This window comes from Lagopus leucura, unplaced genomic scaffold, assembly GCF_019238085.1.
Source record: "Lagopus leucura isolate 7727_CA_CO unplaced genomic scaffold, USGS_WTPT01 Super-Scaffold_73, whole genome shotgun sequence".
Classification (NCBI taxonomy): domain Eukaryota; kingdom Metazoa; phylum Chordata; class Aves; order Galliformes; family Phasianidae; genus Lagopus; species Lagopus leucura.
Window position 1 is genome coordinate 78,780,833 of NW_024962252.1, and position 13,138 is coordinate 78,793,970.

Genomic DNA, 13,138 nt, shown 5'->3' on the forward strand with positions numbered 1-13,138 from the left:
GAAGCAGCACCAGGTAAATTGTAACAGAGTATTGGCTCTGAATGTATGAATTTTGATCTCAGTGGAACTGTTTTGGCTTACAGTTCAAATCACAGGTTCTGGTTCATGGCAGGGGCTAACAAACCAAGTAATGAACAATTATGATTGAAGTAGATAAGTGAACGCTACATGATCTGAGCTGCTGCAACACACCAAGTTTTTTGTTTCCATATTGTGTGTCATGGTTTTACTATTTTAATGCTTCATTTTTGTGTAGTTTGGAGGTGGTTGTGTACGTGACCAGATTCACTCCCCACTGGGATATAGGCCAAGATTTTCAAAGCAATTGTTTATTTTGAGTGCGTCTATTTTTTTAAAGGTCCCAAACTGACAAGTTTCAGAGAAGGCTGTAAAGAAAGGCAGAACACAAATCTAAATCATCTTGGTTTTCTGTGATGCGTCAATATAGGAAGGAAAAATGAAAGTAAAAAAAGAATGTAGTCAAAATCCTTGTTCTCTTTCCATAATTTGAGTGTCTGATCCCTTGCTTGGTGAACTGGGACCAGCAGATTTGGGCACAGTGGTACTGGTGCTCAGAGCATGTACCCTGCTGCAGAGCCAGCAGCCCCAGCTCTGTGCTTCTGCTGTTACCTTGCCACTACTCTGGGGCTTTATCTGAGTTTTCATAGAAATCTTAAATTAAAAATTCCAATTTTCTGGAGCTGGCCAAGGCAATAGGACAGGCTTTTAAATGGTGCCATGAGCACAGGTATTGCTATTTGTCTTAGTCTCACCTTTTCCCTCACGTTCCTGTTTCCGATACAGAGCAGGACTATTTGTGTTGCAGAATAAAGTTCATTTGAAAGAAATATTGGTGCTGAATTTAACAACAACAAAAAGATCCTGGAAGCACGCTTATAGGTTCTAGGTTTTGAATGCCTATTTTTAGGACTAGAGGTCAGCTGACATAACTCCTTTAAAAATGCACGTTGAATTCAAGAGAAGAAAATAAAGAAGTGTAAGCTGTGAAGACTTAATTGTTAAAAGTGCAACAATAGCTTACAAACAGGCTGCAAAGCCTGATCTCACAGCTGGAGGAAGGGATACTTATTAATAGTTGCAAGGAGCAGGAGGATAGGGCCTGAAACAGGCAGCTGGCAATATAAAAGGAAGCCTCGTAACAGAAAACCTTTGCCAAAACGCCCTTACTGAACAATTTGTTGCAGAGCCAGCATCACAGGAGCACCATGATAATTCAGTGTGAACGTGATGTAATCACCAGGCTTCAGTATTTTACAATCTGATGTGTCCTCTGAACCTGCTGCGGATGAATACCTGTTATGCTGGGAGATGGCAGGGGGTTGTTTCTGTGCAGATTTAATGCGGGCTCTAATTCCTTCACACCTCAATTTAAGCACAACTCTATGTGTTGTAAGTCCAGGGGGTTACTGTATGGGAGATAAAGGTCTGGAGCACAAGTCTTATGAGAAGATATTGAGGAAATTGGGATTATTCAGTCTGGAGGAGACTCAGAGAGGTCTCCACAACTGCCTGAAAGGAGGTTGTAGTAAGGTGGGGATTGGCCTCCTTTCCCATGTAACAGCAACAGGACAAGAGGAAATGCCCTCAAGTTGCACCAGGGAAGGTTCAGGTTGGGTATTGAGAAACGTTTCTTCTCCAAAAGAGTGGTAAGGTATTGGAACAGGCTGCCCATGAACGTGATGGAGTCACTGCCCTTGTGGTGTTCAAGAACTATATGGATGTGGCACTGAGGGACATGGTTTAGTGGGGATGGTTTGACGGTTGGACCTAGATGATGTTAGAGATCTTTTCCAGCCTTAATGATTTTATAATTCTGTATAACAGAGGATCCCTCCCTGTCACTCCATCTCCCAGCGTAGCTGTGCCCAGTGTTTTGCAGGGACTAGTGGATGATGGCAGATCCAGGCTGAGATATCCCTTAAAAGAAGTCCTTAGGTAACTGCAACAAATATGAGAATCTAGGAAAGCCTTGGGACCCTCAGAAGTGCTTCAGTGCTGGGGAAGTTTTGATTTCATTTCAAAGAATGTATCCATAAAATTGCTTTAGTGCTGACTCCCCTTCTTGTGCCATGCTAGCTCTGTGTGAGATCTGACATTGTTCTCCTCCATTTAGTAACAAGAATTCTGCTGGAAGGGGGAGAGGAAATCTAAACAAAAATTGGAGCCTGATTTTCTTTTTTTCTTTTAAACATCATGCAGGCTTAATCTAGGTTGCCTGTGCCAATCATAATCCCTCCTTTCAGGTTTGTCCTTTCCATGTGGGTCAATGGCAACTCAATGCCTGATGCATCAAATCCAGAAACTTGCTGAGGCTGCCAGTATCCCTGGCGGCATCACAGAGTGCAGATGACACTTACTTTGACTGTGATAGCATGTACTCTCAGGGTCAGTCTTTGCTGTAGGTATGATATTTGTGTATCTCTGCTGTAGGGGTTGCACTGATAAAAAGCATGTTTGCCTTCACCTTAGTTTTAACCATCTTATCAGGTGGGTTTGTTTGTTTGCTGTTTTTGTTTTCTTAAGGAGGATGTTTTTCACACACACCTTTTAATTAATGAGGTAAGTATTTCCTTGCAGCTTTTCCTGTGCATAACTGTTTTCTCCATCATTATTGCCCTGTCTGAGTGGCACTGGTAAAATAGGAGTGGCATGTGAAGTGTGAGGTCAGGCAGGTTGCTCTGTTCAGATCTACTTTGGGCAACATAAGCTGTTAGCTGGTGGGATTTTGTCTCTGGCGTTCTTAACTTTTCTTGTACCATGCAGGAGAAATGTTTAAGGGGTTACCCTTTCACATACTCTGTAGGAATTCATCAATTCTAGCCATATAAAGGGAATGATTGCAACTGCAACCATTAATAATTTCCAGGTTAATAATCCTTTGTAATGGATTTTGTAGAAAATTATCAGAAGGAAAAGCAAGGGCAAATGTTCTTTGTTGCAACCCACAATAAGGTGAACATGTATGGTTTTCTTATCTAAGCCAAACTGGCATGTAGTAGAAAGATAGAGAATCCCACATCTCATCCTATCCATTATGTATTTATTTTTTTTGTTGGTGCAGCCTAAAGTGTGGTAACATTGGCTCCTTCTGCTCAGATGTGCTCTTAGAAAGAAAGGGCTCCTTTACTTTCTTACCTCCCACCCATTAAAGCTAACTCACTACTTAATTCTGTGTTTAGAAGAGGTACTTCATAATCAGATATGTCCATCAGAGCTTCCAATTTGGTTCCAAGAAAGATCTTCTAGATTTCTAGGTGATTGAAAATTGGTGTTAGAAATGCTGTTAGTCATGCATCTGATCCACAGAAAATGTCACTTACAATAGAGGAAATATTCTAACTTCTTTGTTCTTTTTGCTCTGTTCAGACTTTAAGCATCCATTACTGTTATATCTCAGAAGAAATGCTTCCCTTCAGGACTTCCTCCTTATTTATTAGAACTGTCTTGAGAAAAATGTGAATGGGGCTGAAATTGTGGCCCAACTGTTGGGAGTGCTCTTGCTGTGATGGGAGACGTGAGGTGATGCTGTGCTTCTTGAAACAGCAAGTCTGCTGCTTCCAGTGGCTGAGGCACTTTCCAAGCGTGCTGAGGTCCAGATCCCTTTTCTGAGTTGGGCAGCTCTGAAATTAACATTATCTCTCTGCCTTTTCTTTACTGGAATTTTTACTCCATTTTAGGCATTAGTTTCCTTCATGTATTTTTTTGTCATTACAATTACTAAAAAATGTAACTAGTTTGGGTTATCCACCTAAATACCTTAACAGACATCCTGTGATACTTGCCCTTTTCTTTCTTCTGTGAAGCCAGACTATGATTAATGAAAAGTTGCAAGAGATTTGTTTAATACTGTACTATTCAGATAACTTTTTCTTTTCTACTTTTCAGCACGTGCAACCTGTACAGCTTCCTCATGCTTTTGGTTTTTTTTAGATATTTTTCAGAATAGAAAATAACTTTTCTCCTGACTCGGACTTTAAATCCTTTGAAACAAAATCAAGATAGTTTGTCTGTGTTTAGCTCGTTGTGCCAAGATTGATTAAAAGAGATTTTTTTTTTTTTTTTTTTTTGGTGTGTGGTCTAGTTTTTTAGATCAACAACCTAATTTTGATTTCCAATCTACAGCAGTATCTCAAAATTGTAAGGTTGCAGCTCAGTCTGACCCTATCACAAAAGAAACTGTAATTACATTGGGTTTAGTGGTGTTTTATAAATCATAGTGATTCATATAAGATATTTCTGAAATTAGGGTCTGTGAATGCAGCTATTGACTCTCCTGAGTTCTACAGAAACAGAGAAGACAGAAAAACACAACGTGATGATTCAGTCACTGATTCCGAAACTGTGATTGAACACGATCACACACATACGTGACGATATATATGTCACGTATAGGTGCATTTGTGCTATTCTGTACTTGTTCTATTTCCTGTATTAATATGCATGCCATATATTGCACATCTATATACATATCTATTTAACATATAATAGAAATTAGACATAAAAGTGCCTTGTGTAATTTGTGCTCTGACCTACAAGATTATGCCATATGAATGTTTACAGTGCAATTATTGAAGTTTCACTGTTCCTCTGCTGTGCTACTAAGGGATAGCTGCTCAAGAAAGCACTCTGAGCTTTCCCAATCCAGACATGCCATCCGTAACCTTTCCAAAATGTGATGTCAATGAAACTGCAGCTGGTTAAAGGGCTATGTAGGGCAAAAAGTGGTATTAGTGGCTAATAAAGGCTAATTCTTTTGCAAGCAAAATTAGCTCGCTTCACTAGCTTGTTATGACTTGAAGTGTCTGGCCATTGAACTATGCATCTGGCTCATTTGTTGATCTCAAAGAGATCACACCCTGACTGACAGCTGTAGTGGACTGGAAGAAAGTAGCCCAAATGAGTAAGAACAAGAGGACTTCAGTTTGTGTGACTTTGGGACAGTAGCAATCCTTGCAAACAGCCTTAATAAGCAGAAGAGAAGAACCTGACAAAGAATGTATGTGATACGGATCCTGGCTCAGGGCAGTAATTTTTCCTAAATGACTGGTTCCTAATGCTCTGCTTTGTTGCCTGGAGATGCTGTCTCCCAATCCCAGTATACACAACTACTGAAGAGACACAAATGTCCAGTAGCTGATTACAGCAATCCCAAATAATCTCAAGGGGACTGATTTTGATTAAGTCCCAGAAATTCCTGTGATACTCTGTAGTAATTCAAACTGCACCAGAGTAGCCTAAGCTCTGTGGATGTGTATTTATTTTTAACTTGAGTTGTTTTGGGGTAAACACCACATCAGAGTGCATTTATTATCAAGTTCCTGTTACTGCACAATGTGTCTGTACAGATTCTAAACCCCTTTATCAAAAAGGCTCATTTCCTTTTTTTTTTTTCTTCTTAATCTCACATTGGTTTATCCAGAGCTGTTGTCCCTGACTTCCTTTAACTTGCTCTGCATCAAAGATCTTTTAGTGTCTTCTCTGCATCCTTTCTTTCCTTAGCACATACTTAGAAATGTCTGTGTATACACAAATACATGCGCGTGTTCATGCATATTTTAATCCATTTCTGCTTCAGTCCTGCAGCCTTCTGCCTGGTCAGATCAATCAAGGGCTCTTGGGAAAGGTTAGCGCTGGGGAGCACCAAAGCACGTGTTCCTTTTGTACTTTGAGTGCTTCAGAAAAGTTTTAATGCCTCCTTTATTTGTGCAAAAATTGCTCAAACATTCCCAACTCTCTGATAATGCTACACAGACAAATGTTCATTAAGATCAGAACTGATTACTTTTTCACCATGGTATTTGCAGGTGATTTGAGACTCAGTGTTAATACAGGTCATTGAGATGAAAAGGTTGGTGATGCTGCCTTTTGTGCTGTTAAACCCTCAAATGTTGTTCCTGGATTACAAGTTTATAGACCATATTTTCATACTGATTTACGTTCTTAAGTAAATTCTAGATCTCAAACTTCTCTTCATTATCAAACATAACTTGAGAAAAGGAGACCTTGGACTAATGAATGAGTTTGGCTTCTGCAGTGTGCCTAGGACACTTTTTTTCTCTGGACCACAGACTCCTGTGAAGTGCTGCCACTGACATTCTGGCAGAGGCTGGAACAAGAAAAGGAAATCTCTCCAGAGGAGACCTGTAGGGTCGAACTCATCAGCCCCCAAGTAAGAGAAACCTACTCACCCATAAACATGATGGCTGCAATTGGGCCTTTGCATCTGCATTGTTTTGTTCTGTGTTACATTTTTAGGATTGTGCCGTGGTTTGCAGCTTTGTTGCCCTGAGAGGCTAAGACATGATGAGAGTGGTATGAATGCTCTTTGCTTACTGAGGATTTCAGGAAACAAGATGGAACTCCCAAGATTTTCTCACATCAGAAGAGACTTGTCTTGCAGAGAGAATGTAAAGTCTCTGATCCAGCCCTAGACAGAGACTTAAGCAATGTGTGGAGAGGAGAGAGGAGTTGAACATATAGTGTTTAAGAAATGATAACTTTGTGTGTTTAAACAATAATGAGAATTATAGAAGTGAGATCTTGTGGCAACCCATTTGGTAGAAACAAGAAATGAAGCTAATGGATCCTGAACAAAACATGACAAGCAGTAAAGCATTTGCTGAGATAAGTTTATATCTAGGTTACAATAGAAGTTGGTGCTGCAAAACCCTGTTTGTTTACAGTTACAGTGGCAGAAGTACATCAACACTGTGACCACACTGAGGCTGCAGATGGCAATCACATCTGCTCTGATATTGAGTATGGAAGGATTAGTACCTGGTTAACTGAAAAGGCTAGTAGAGAACTTATGAAGACATTTTGACTTAACTAAGAAGTCAGAATAGTCTGTTTCTTGTTGGATCGGGAGTCAAAAAAAAATAGTAAATTAATGTAGGTTGTTGCCTGTTCCTGTTGCTGTTCCTGTTAGCTTTTACCATTTATCCTTCCCCTCGGTTTGTATCCTGTAACACAACAGATCTCCTGTATGGAGTGCTGTAGATTACAATCTCTTTAATCTTTTTCTTGTTACAGGCTATACTGAAGCCAGTGTTACTACATTTTCCTCTTCTTTTCCTGCTGAAGAAATTCAGCTCTCTTCAAATATTCTTGAGTTTTATTATTACTGCTATTCTTCACTCTTTTTGGTTCTTCTTCAGTACCTCCTTATCAAAGGCCATGCTCAGACCTTTATTTCTTGTACAGTATCCTTGCTTTGTCCTGCTGTAGATCTACATCTCAACTGTTTGTCACCAGCTTTTCTGTCTGTGGTATGGGAAGCTGTTTTGGTATAATAGAAACAAACAACATCCAAACAACAAACCACTGTGCTACACCAGCAGCCTGCAGTGGTGTAGTTGTCCCACTGTTGAACTGATAAAGCCAGCAATGCTGAAGCATTCCTAGTTTTGTGCTTTGGACTCCTTCTCTGAGTTGGTTTCCTGATTTGTCTGATCAGCTTTGTGCTCTGAGAGCAAGCTTCCAAGAAATATGTGTACTTAATTATAATTTGCTCTCTGCGGTCAGCAGGAATATCTTAGCTTTCAGTGTTTCAGCAGTATCTCTACAACTGTTTTTAAGTCTTCACCTGTTCTCCTACAGAACAAGGTTACAATTGGGTTGAATAGATGCAGCATTGATGATTGCATTTATTGTACATGCAGTGAATTCTCCTTTCATTTGCTGCTTCATCTGTCTGTTTTGACTTAAAAAGAGGAAAAAACAAAACAAAACACTTCTACCACTTTCTTTTGGAAAAATAGTATCCACTTCCTGTGGAAATCTTTCACTCCTTCCTTGCCTGTGCATCTAGTGTGTCGCATTAAAGCTGTTACTGAGTTTTAGGCAGAGAAGCAGTTGTCTGTCAAATTGCTTCAAAAGAAACCACAAAATGAGCCGGTCATAAATCCAGAAGGAGCACAAGAGTGGGAATATGAGACCTGCAATATGTAATGTGACTCTTTCAGGCCAACCTCCCCTATTGCCACCCTGGTGCTAAATATACTGCTGGTGTCCTTGCAAGAAACCAAATGCACAGAGCTGGGAAAGGCAGTGGGCAGCATTAGTTTAGGGATTATTTCATTTCTGTAAATTTCCTTGATGATACACTAAAAAGAGAGTAGCTAAATTCTCCTAATTGTTTATTTGCGACTACGGTGGTGAGGTTTCACAAATATCAGATCATCTTAATCAAATGTCTAATTTTTAATCTAGCATTTTAATTTTTAAGGAGATTTTTGTTAAGAATTGTCTTTGTAAAAAAAATCCAGATACTTATCTTGCTCTCCAGGAATTCCTTTTTTTAGATTAAGATAAGTGAAATCTGCATTTGCAGTTCATGAATAAGTGTTGTAAGGTAGGAAGGTTATTTCAAAGAGTTTAGCTTGCCTGTGGCATTTGTATTAGATAAGTGATAAGTCAACTCTATGTTGTATTGCATTTTACACAGCATGCAGATAACCAACCTAGTGAGTCCTGGAATGAACCTTTCCCTACTGTTGGTGAGCTGGTGTTTTGAACTTTCTAACTTCAGGAGATGTAAGGAAAAGTAATATTGAAAAACACAGATTTAGGTTAACTTGAAATTAATTTAAAAAATCCATATGAATTCTTATTGTATATATAAAATTGTATATAAAAATAGTAGGTGAACTTTGAAGCGCAGTTAGCAGCTTTTCCAGATTTCATGTTTTTCACTCATCTCTATTTTTTCTGTCCAGTTTAATAATTATGCTTTGTTGTTTCCAAACTGAATTTTTAGGAAAATGTGTAATTTTTATGATTTTCTAGTTTGTACCTTTAGTGCTACTGATGCCGTACAGGAAGGCCATCCAGGATTGTGATCAGCACCTCTTTAGAATTTTTAGCTTCCTTTTCACTGATGATAGAGACTCGCTTTGAGCTTTCACATCTAACTCTCCTTTGAACTTGCAACAAATTCCCTCAAATACTTTGATATAGCATTGCAGCACACTTTTCATGATCTCTCTCTATCTTGCTGTTCAGCAAATAGTTCAAGTGTCTTCTTTCAGCTTTTTTTTTTTTTTTCCCACAGAATTTTCTAGTTACTCCATTGGTAAATGAAGTATTTAATGGCTTCTAAAAATTAAATGTTGGATACAAGTTGATTGCGAAATTGGGTAGATTTTATTAATGTGACTTATTTCAGTGTTTTGAACACATAGTAAGTTTCACTAAGTTATCGTGAGTAACAGTTTTTATATCTTGTTTTTAAAAGACTTGTAGCCCCATCCCAATGCATGTGGATTCCTCATGTCTGAATTTGATGCCAATCCCAGGGCAAGGACCTGCAAGTGGTGCCACGCTGTGGGTTATGGCTTGCATGTGGGAGCACTCATGTCAGGTTGTGCCTCATGTGCCCCATCCTCTCCGGAACCACAGCGTCGAGGGACAGTGAAAGGACCAGTGGAGCGTCCCTCTCCCTTGCCACTGCAGGGGACAAGACTTGTTTATGAAACTAGAGAGGCTCTATGAAATTTGCAACTTCTATGAAATTGCCATTCAGCTTTTTGCTGATTTTCCATTCTAGGCCTTACAATGAAATTACTGCTGGATGAACCCAGAGAATCACCTTGTGGTTTTGAATTAGAGTTTCTCCAACTACAAACTTGAGAGGTAAGAGTTAAATTATTTTGAGATACTGAGATGGAAAGAACCATGATTATTACAGCTGTACAGCTTTCTGTTAATGTCAGAAAGGGACACGCTATGGTCTTGCTTTCAGAAAGAATCGAATGCTGTGAAACTAGCGGGAGTGTAACAATAGCATGAGGAATGCTGGTAAAATACCAGCATGACATGGCTTGAATTAGAAATATTGTATATTTGCCACATGTTAGAAGCCACTAACTGCAGTGGCTACTGTAACTGATTAAGAATTGTATGGGAATCTGCTTTCAATATCTGTGCTTTAAAAATATCTTGGAATGTAATACTGGAAAATATATTTCCTGAAGTCTGCCTCAACACCATTTTGTCACTGACTGATTTCTGGTTTTGTTCTTTTTTCTTTTTTCTTTTTTTTCTTTTCTTTTTTTTTATTATTATTATTTTTACTGCAGATTCTTCATTTTCTTTTCCAAAGAGCTAACATTATCAGAGATTACATGCTGAAGATCAGCTGATAAAACATTAGGTTTTTTTTTTTTTTTTTTTTTTTTTTAACTATATCTCCTGGGTCTGTACTTGAAGTGCCTTGAAACTTAAACTCAGCCTGAGTAAAGCTTAGTGAATGCTTTAAATTATTATCCTCTACTTAGTACTAAGGAAAGGAATACTGTAGTTCCAAAAGTATAATCATGGTTACTTTTCTTTGGTAGGGACTTGACCAGCATTAACTCACTGATACTGTCATTTCTACCCTGTGGGTTTGAAAGGTCAATGAGAAGATTCCTGTGTACCACAGAGAAGAGTAAGATAGCAATAGATCTGTGAATATAAGTTACATCTCTGACACAGATTTCTTCCACAGTGTAGAACAAATTTATTTCCCATATTTTTTAGCCTACTCATCAGCTATATAAAACCTCTGAGGTGTATATGCTCACAAAATACTCTAAAGCAGCAAGGTGAAAGTTTAAAAATCCTTTAAAAATTTTTTTGGTGAGGCCTCAGCCTCCCTCTGGAGTTGTCTGTATTTTTACCATAGACTTAAATCGTTCAGAGTTAGGTTTAGACCATAGGACATAGCTTGTTGCACCTTTATCTGCATTCCGGACACCTCCTTCCTCCTGGGATACTCAACAATGGATAGCTGTTGAGTGCTTTGTGTAACATGGTTAACATAATCTTCTGTAACTTTGCAATGTAAAACTTGTCCCCAAAATTCTTCAGCCAGTTTCCAGACCCTTCTTTAGCTTCCCAAAATGTCTCCTTTTCAGTAGCTTTTCATCATGCTAATTCATAGCCCATTGCTCCTTTTCTCACACTGTCTTTATTCCCCCTAAAACAAATCTCTCCTTCCCTGGCCTTACTTAACTGTCTTGTAGAGCTTACAGACAGGCCATCCTCTGAATTCAATGGCGTTAACACTTACTGACCTACTGTGTCATTTCTTGAGAATCATGAGAGTTAGTCTGACTGTTGACTCAACTATGAGCGTTGTTATTTTTGCAACATGGATATTTTTCAGCTCTAGGAGCTTTTATGTTTTCTGTATGAGTCTACAGAATCATCAAGTCTAGCATTGTATACAACATAATCCACGCAAATAAATATAATAAGCAGAAAAAATGTCAGTTACTTATGGTCATTTATGGCCATCAGCTGAAATACACTGTAAACTAGTTTTAGATATTTTGTTGAAAAAAAACTGATCTTAAATCTTGACCAGTGTCAGAATGTTGATAGCAAGCTTGCAAAGTAAGACCTACAATATGATGTCAAGAGAATTAATCATGTTAATTCCAGGAAATTTAAAGTGACACCTCTCTTTGTCCACAATAGAAGGGAAACTAAAAAGAGGCAATGTTTGATTATACTCATTAGTTAACAACAAAGAAAAAAAGAAAGAAAAGTGGCCCTAAGCATTGTGAGAGGAAAATTAGGATTATATATCAGGGAACTACTAGCCAAGGAAAGCAGCTGCCAACTGAAGCTTTGGAATCAGCAGCACTGAAGATATTCAGAGCTAGGCTAGACGTCCATCTATGAAAATGGGATAAAGAAATCAGTCCAAACACAATGTAGGGATAATCCAACAGAGTGCTCTGCCAAATTTCTACCCCAAATAGTGTATGATTTAGTTGTAATAGAAAAGGAAGGCATTTCTGCTTGCTATATCTTTCACTGTTTTAATCTTAAAAGCAAAAATTCTTTTTTTTTTTTTTTTAAAAAAAAACAAAACAAAACAAAACAAAACAAAAAAACAAAAACCAGAACTTACTGTTAATAACTTTTTTTATTTTTTACTTCAGGAGCGTTTAGGCTTTGCTGTGGTTTCCAGACACACTGATCCTAGCTTAGACTGTTGTTACATTTTTTCAAAATTAATATGTGTATATATATACACACAAATATATATATACGCACACACACATATAATAAAAAATAGGTCTTAGAATGAAAAATTGTTTCACAATGTCTTTTCATAGGAGTTTTCTGGAGATTGTCAAATCATTCATACCAAGCCTGAGGAAAGACTGTCAGAAGGATATTTATTTGTTAGAGGTATGTAGGATAGTAAGACTGGAGGGCTAGGATGGTTATAATGGTGTGGTTAGGTGTTTAGCCTATGTCACAAGTTCAAATAGAGGCCAAGAGGGATATTCGTCATTCATTACTACTGAATTATTATTGAAATGGGTGGTGACCTACTCCTAGTGGCCAGGCAGGTAGCAGTGCAGTATTCAATACCAAAGTGAGCTGGCAGGCTAGCACTCAGGAAGAGCTGGGGTCCAGGTTTTTAGGGGTGTCTATCCCTTTAATATACAAGAAGTTGCCTACTGCGGTTTTGGACAGTTTGAAGGTGCTCACCTGAGACTGCAGTTAAGTGGAGTTTCACGTAGCTAAGATCTTTAGAGGCTAGGTAGACTTTTGTCTGGAGCATTGAGCACCTTTAAAATTACAGCCTAGAATCCTCAAGACGTTTTCAATGAAAACTGGTTCACCATTTTTCAGTGCAACCTTAATAAGCCTCTTTTTTCCTCATTGTTTAACACAGCACATACTGTGAATGAAGAGAGATGACAGTTTACTTGTTTTCAAGTATTTTTCAAGTATGCTGCTGCAGGCATAGTCTCCTTTCACAGCAATGTCTTCCAGTACAGGAGTCATATCACAGATAACAGACTAGTACAGAGATGGAGCAGATAACAGTTTTAAAGAAGCTATTTCAGACATAGAATTAGTTTTTAAATAACAAACTGATCTTCAGATTGAGTAGCAATTTTCTGTAGATATGTGGCATATAGAATTTAACCACTGTAACCACAGTACTGTCTGTACCTTGCATTTCCTTATTTATACTGTAAATATTAGTGCTAGCTTCTAAGAAATGCCAGAATAGATCAAGGATGACTCTTTGCAAAAGCAAGCCTGCCACATTGTCACTGTGTTCTGAAGACATATCACGTGGTGGGAGGGAAGTATGAATATCTGC

The 13,138-nt window shown here is 38.4% G+C and overlaps 1 long non-coding RNA gene across 3 annotated transcripts in view; it reads left to right on the plus strand.

Moving 5' to 3' along the window:
- The window catches only part of LOC122191870, a 59,764-nt gene that overhangs the window by 39,998 nt on the left and 6,628 nt on the right, over nt 1–13,138 (plus strand). For 2 of the 3 annotated variants that reach the window (XR_006182479.1, XR_006182478.1), the window contains one exon: nt 9,569–9,654. This is a non-coding gene — a long non-coding RNA (uncharacterized LOC122191870). Of the gene's footprint in view, nt 1–6,126; nt 6,191–9,568; nt 9,655–13,138 lie in introns of those variants that run through there. The other variant, XR_006182480.1, reaches the window with a different exon arrangement.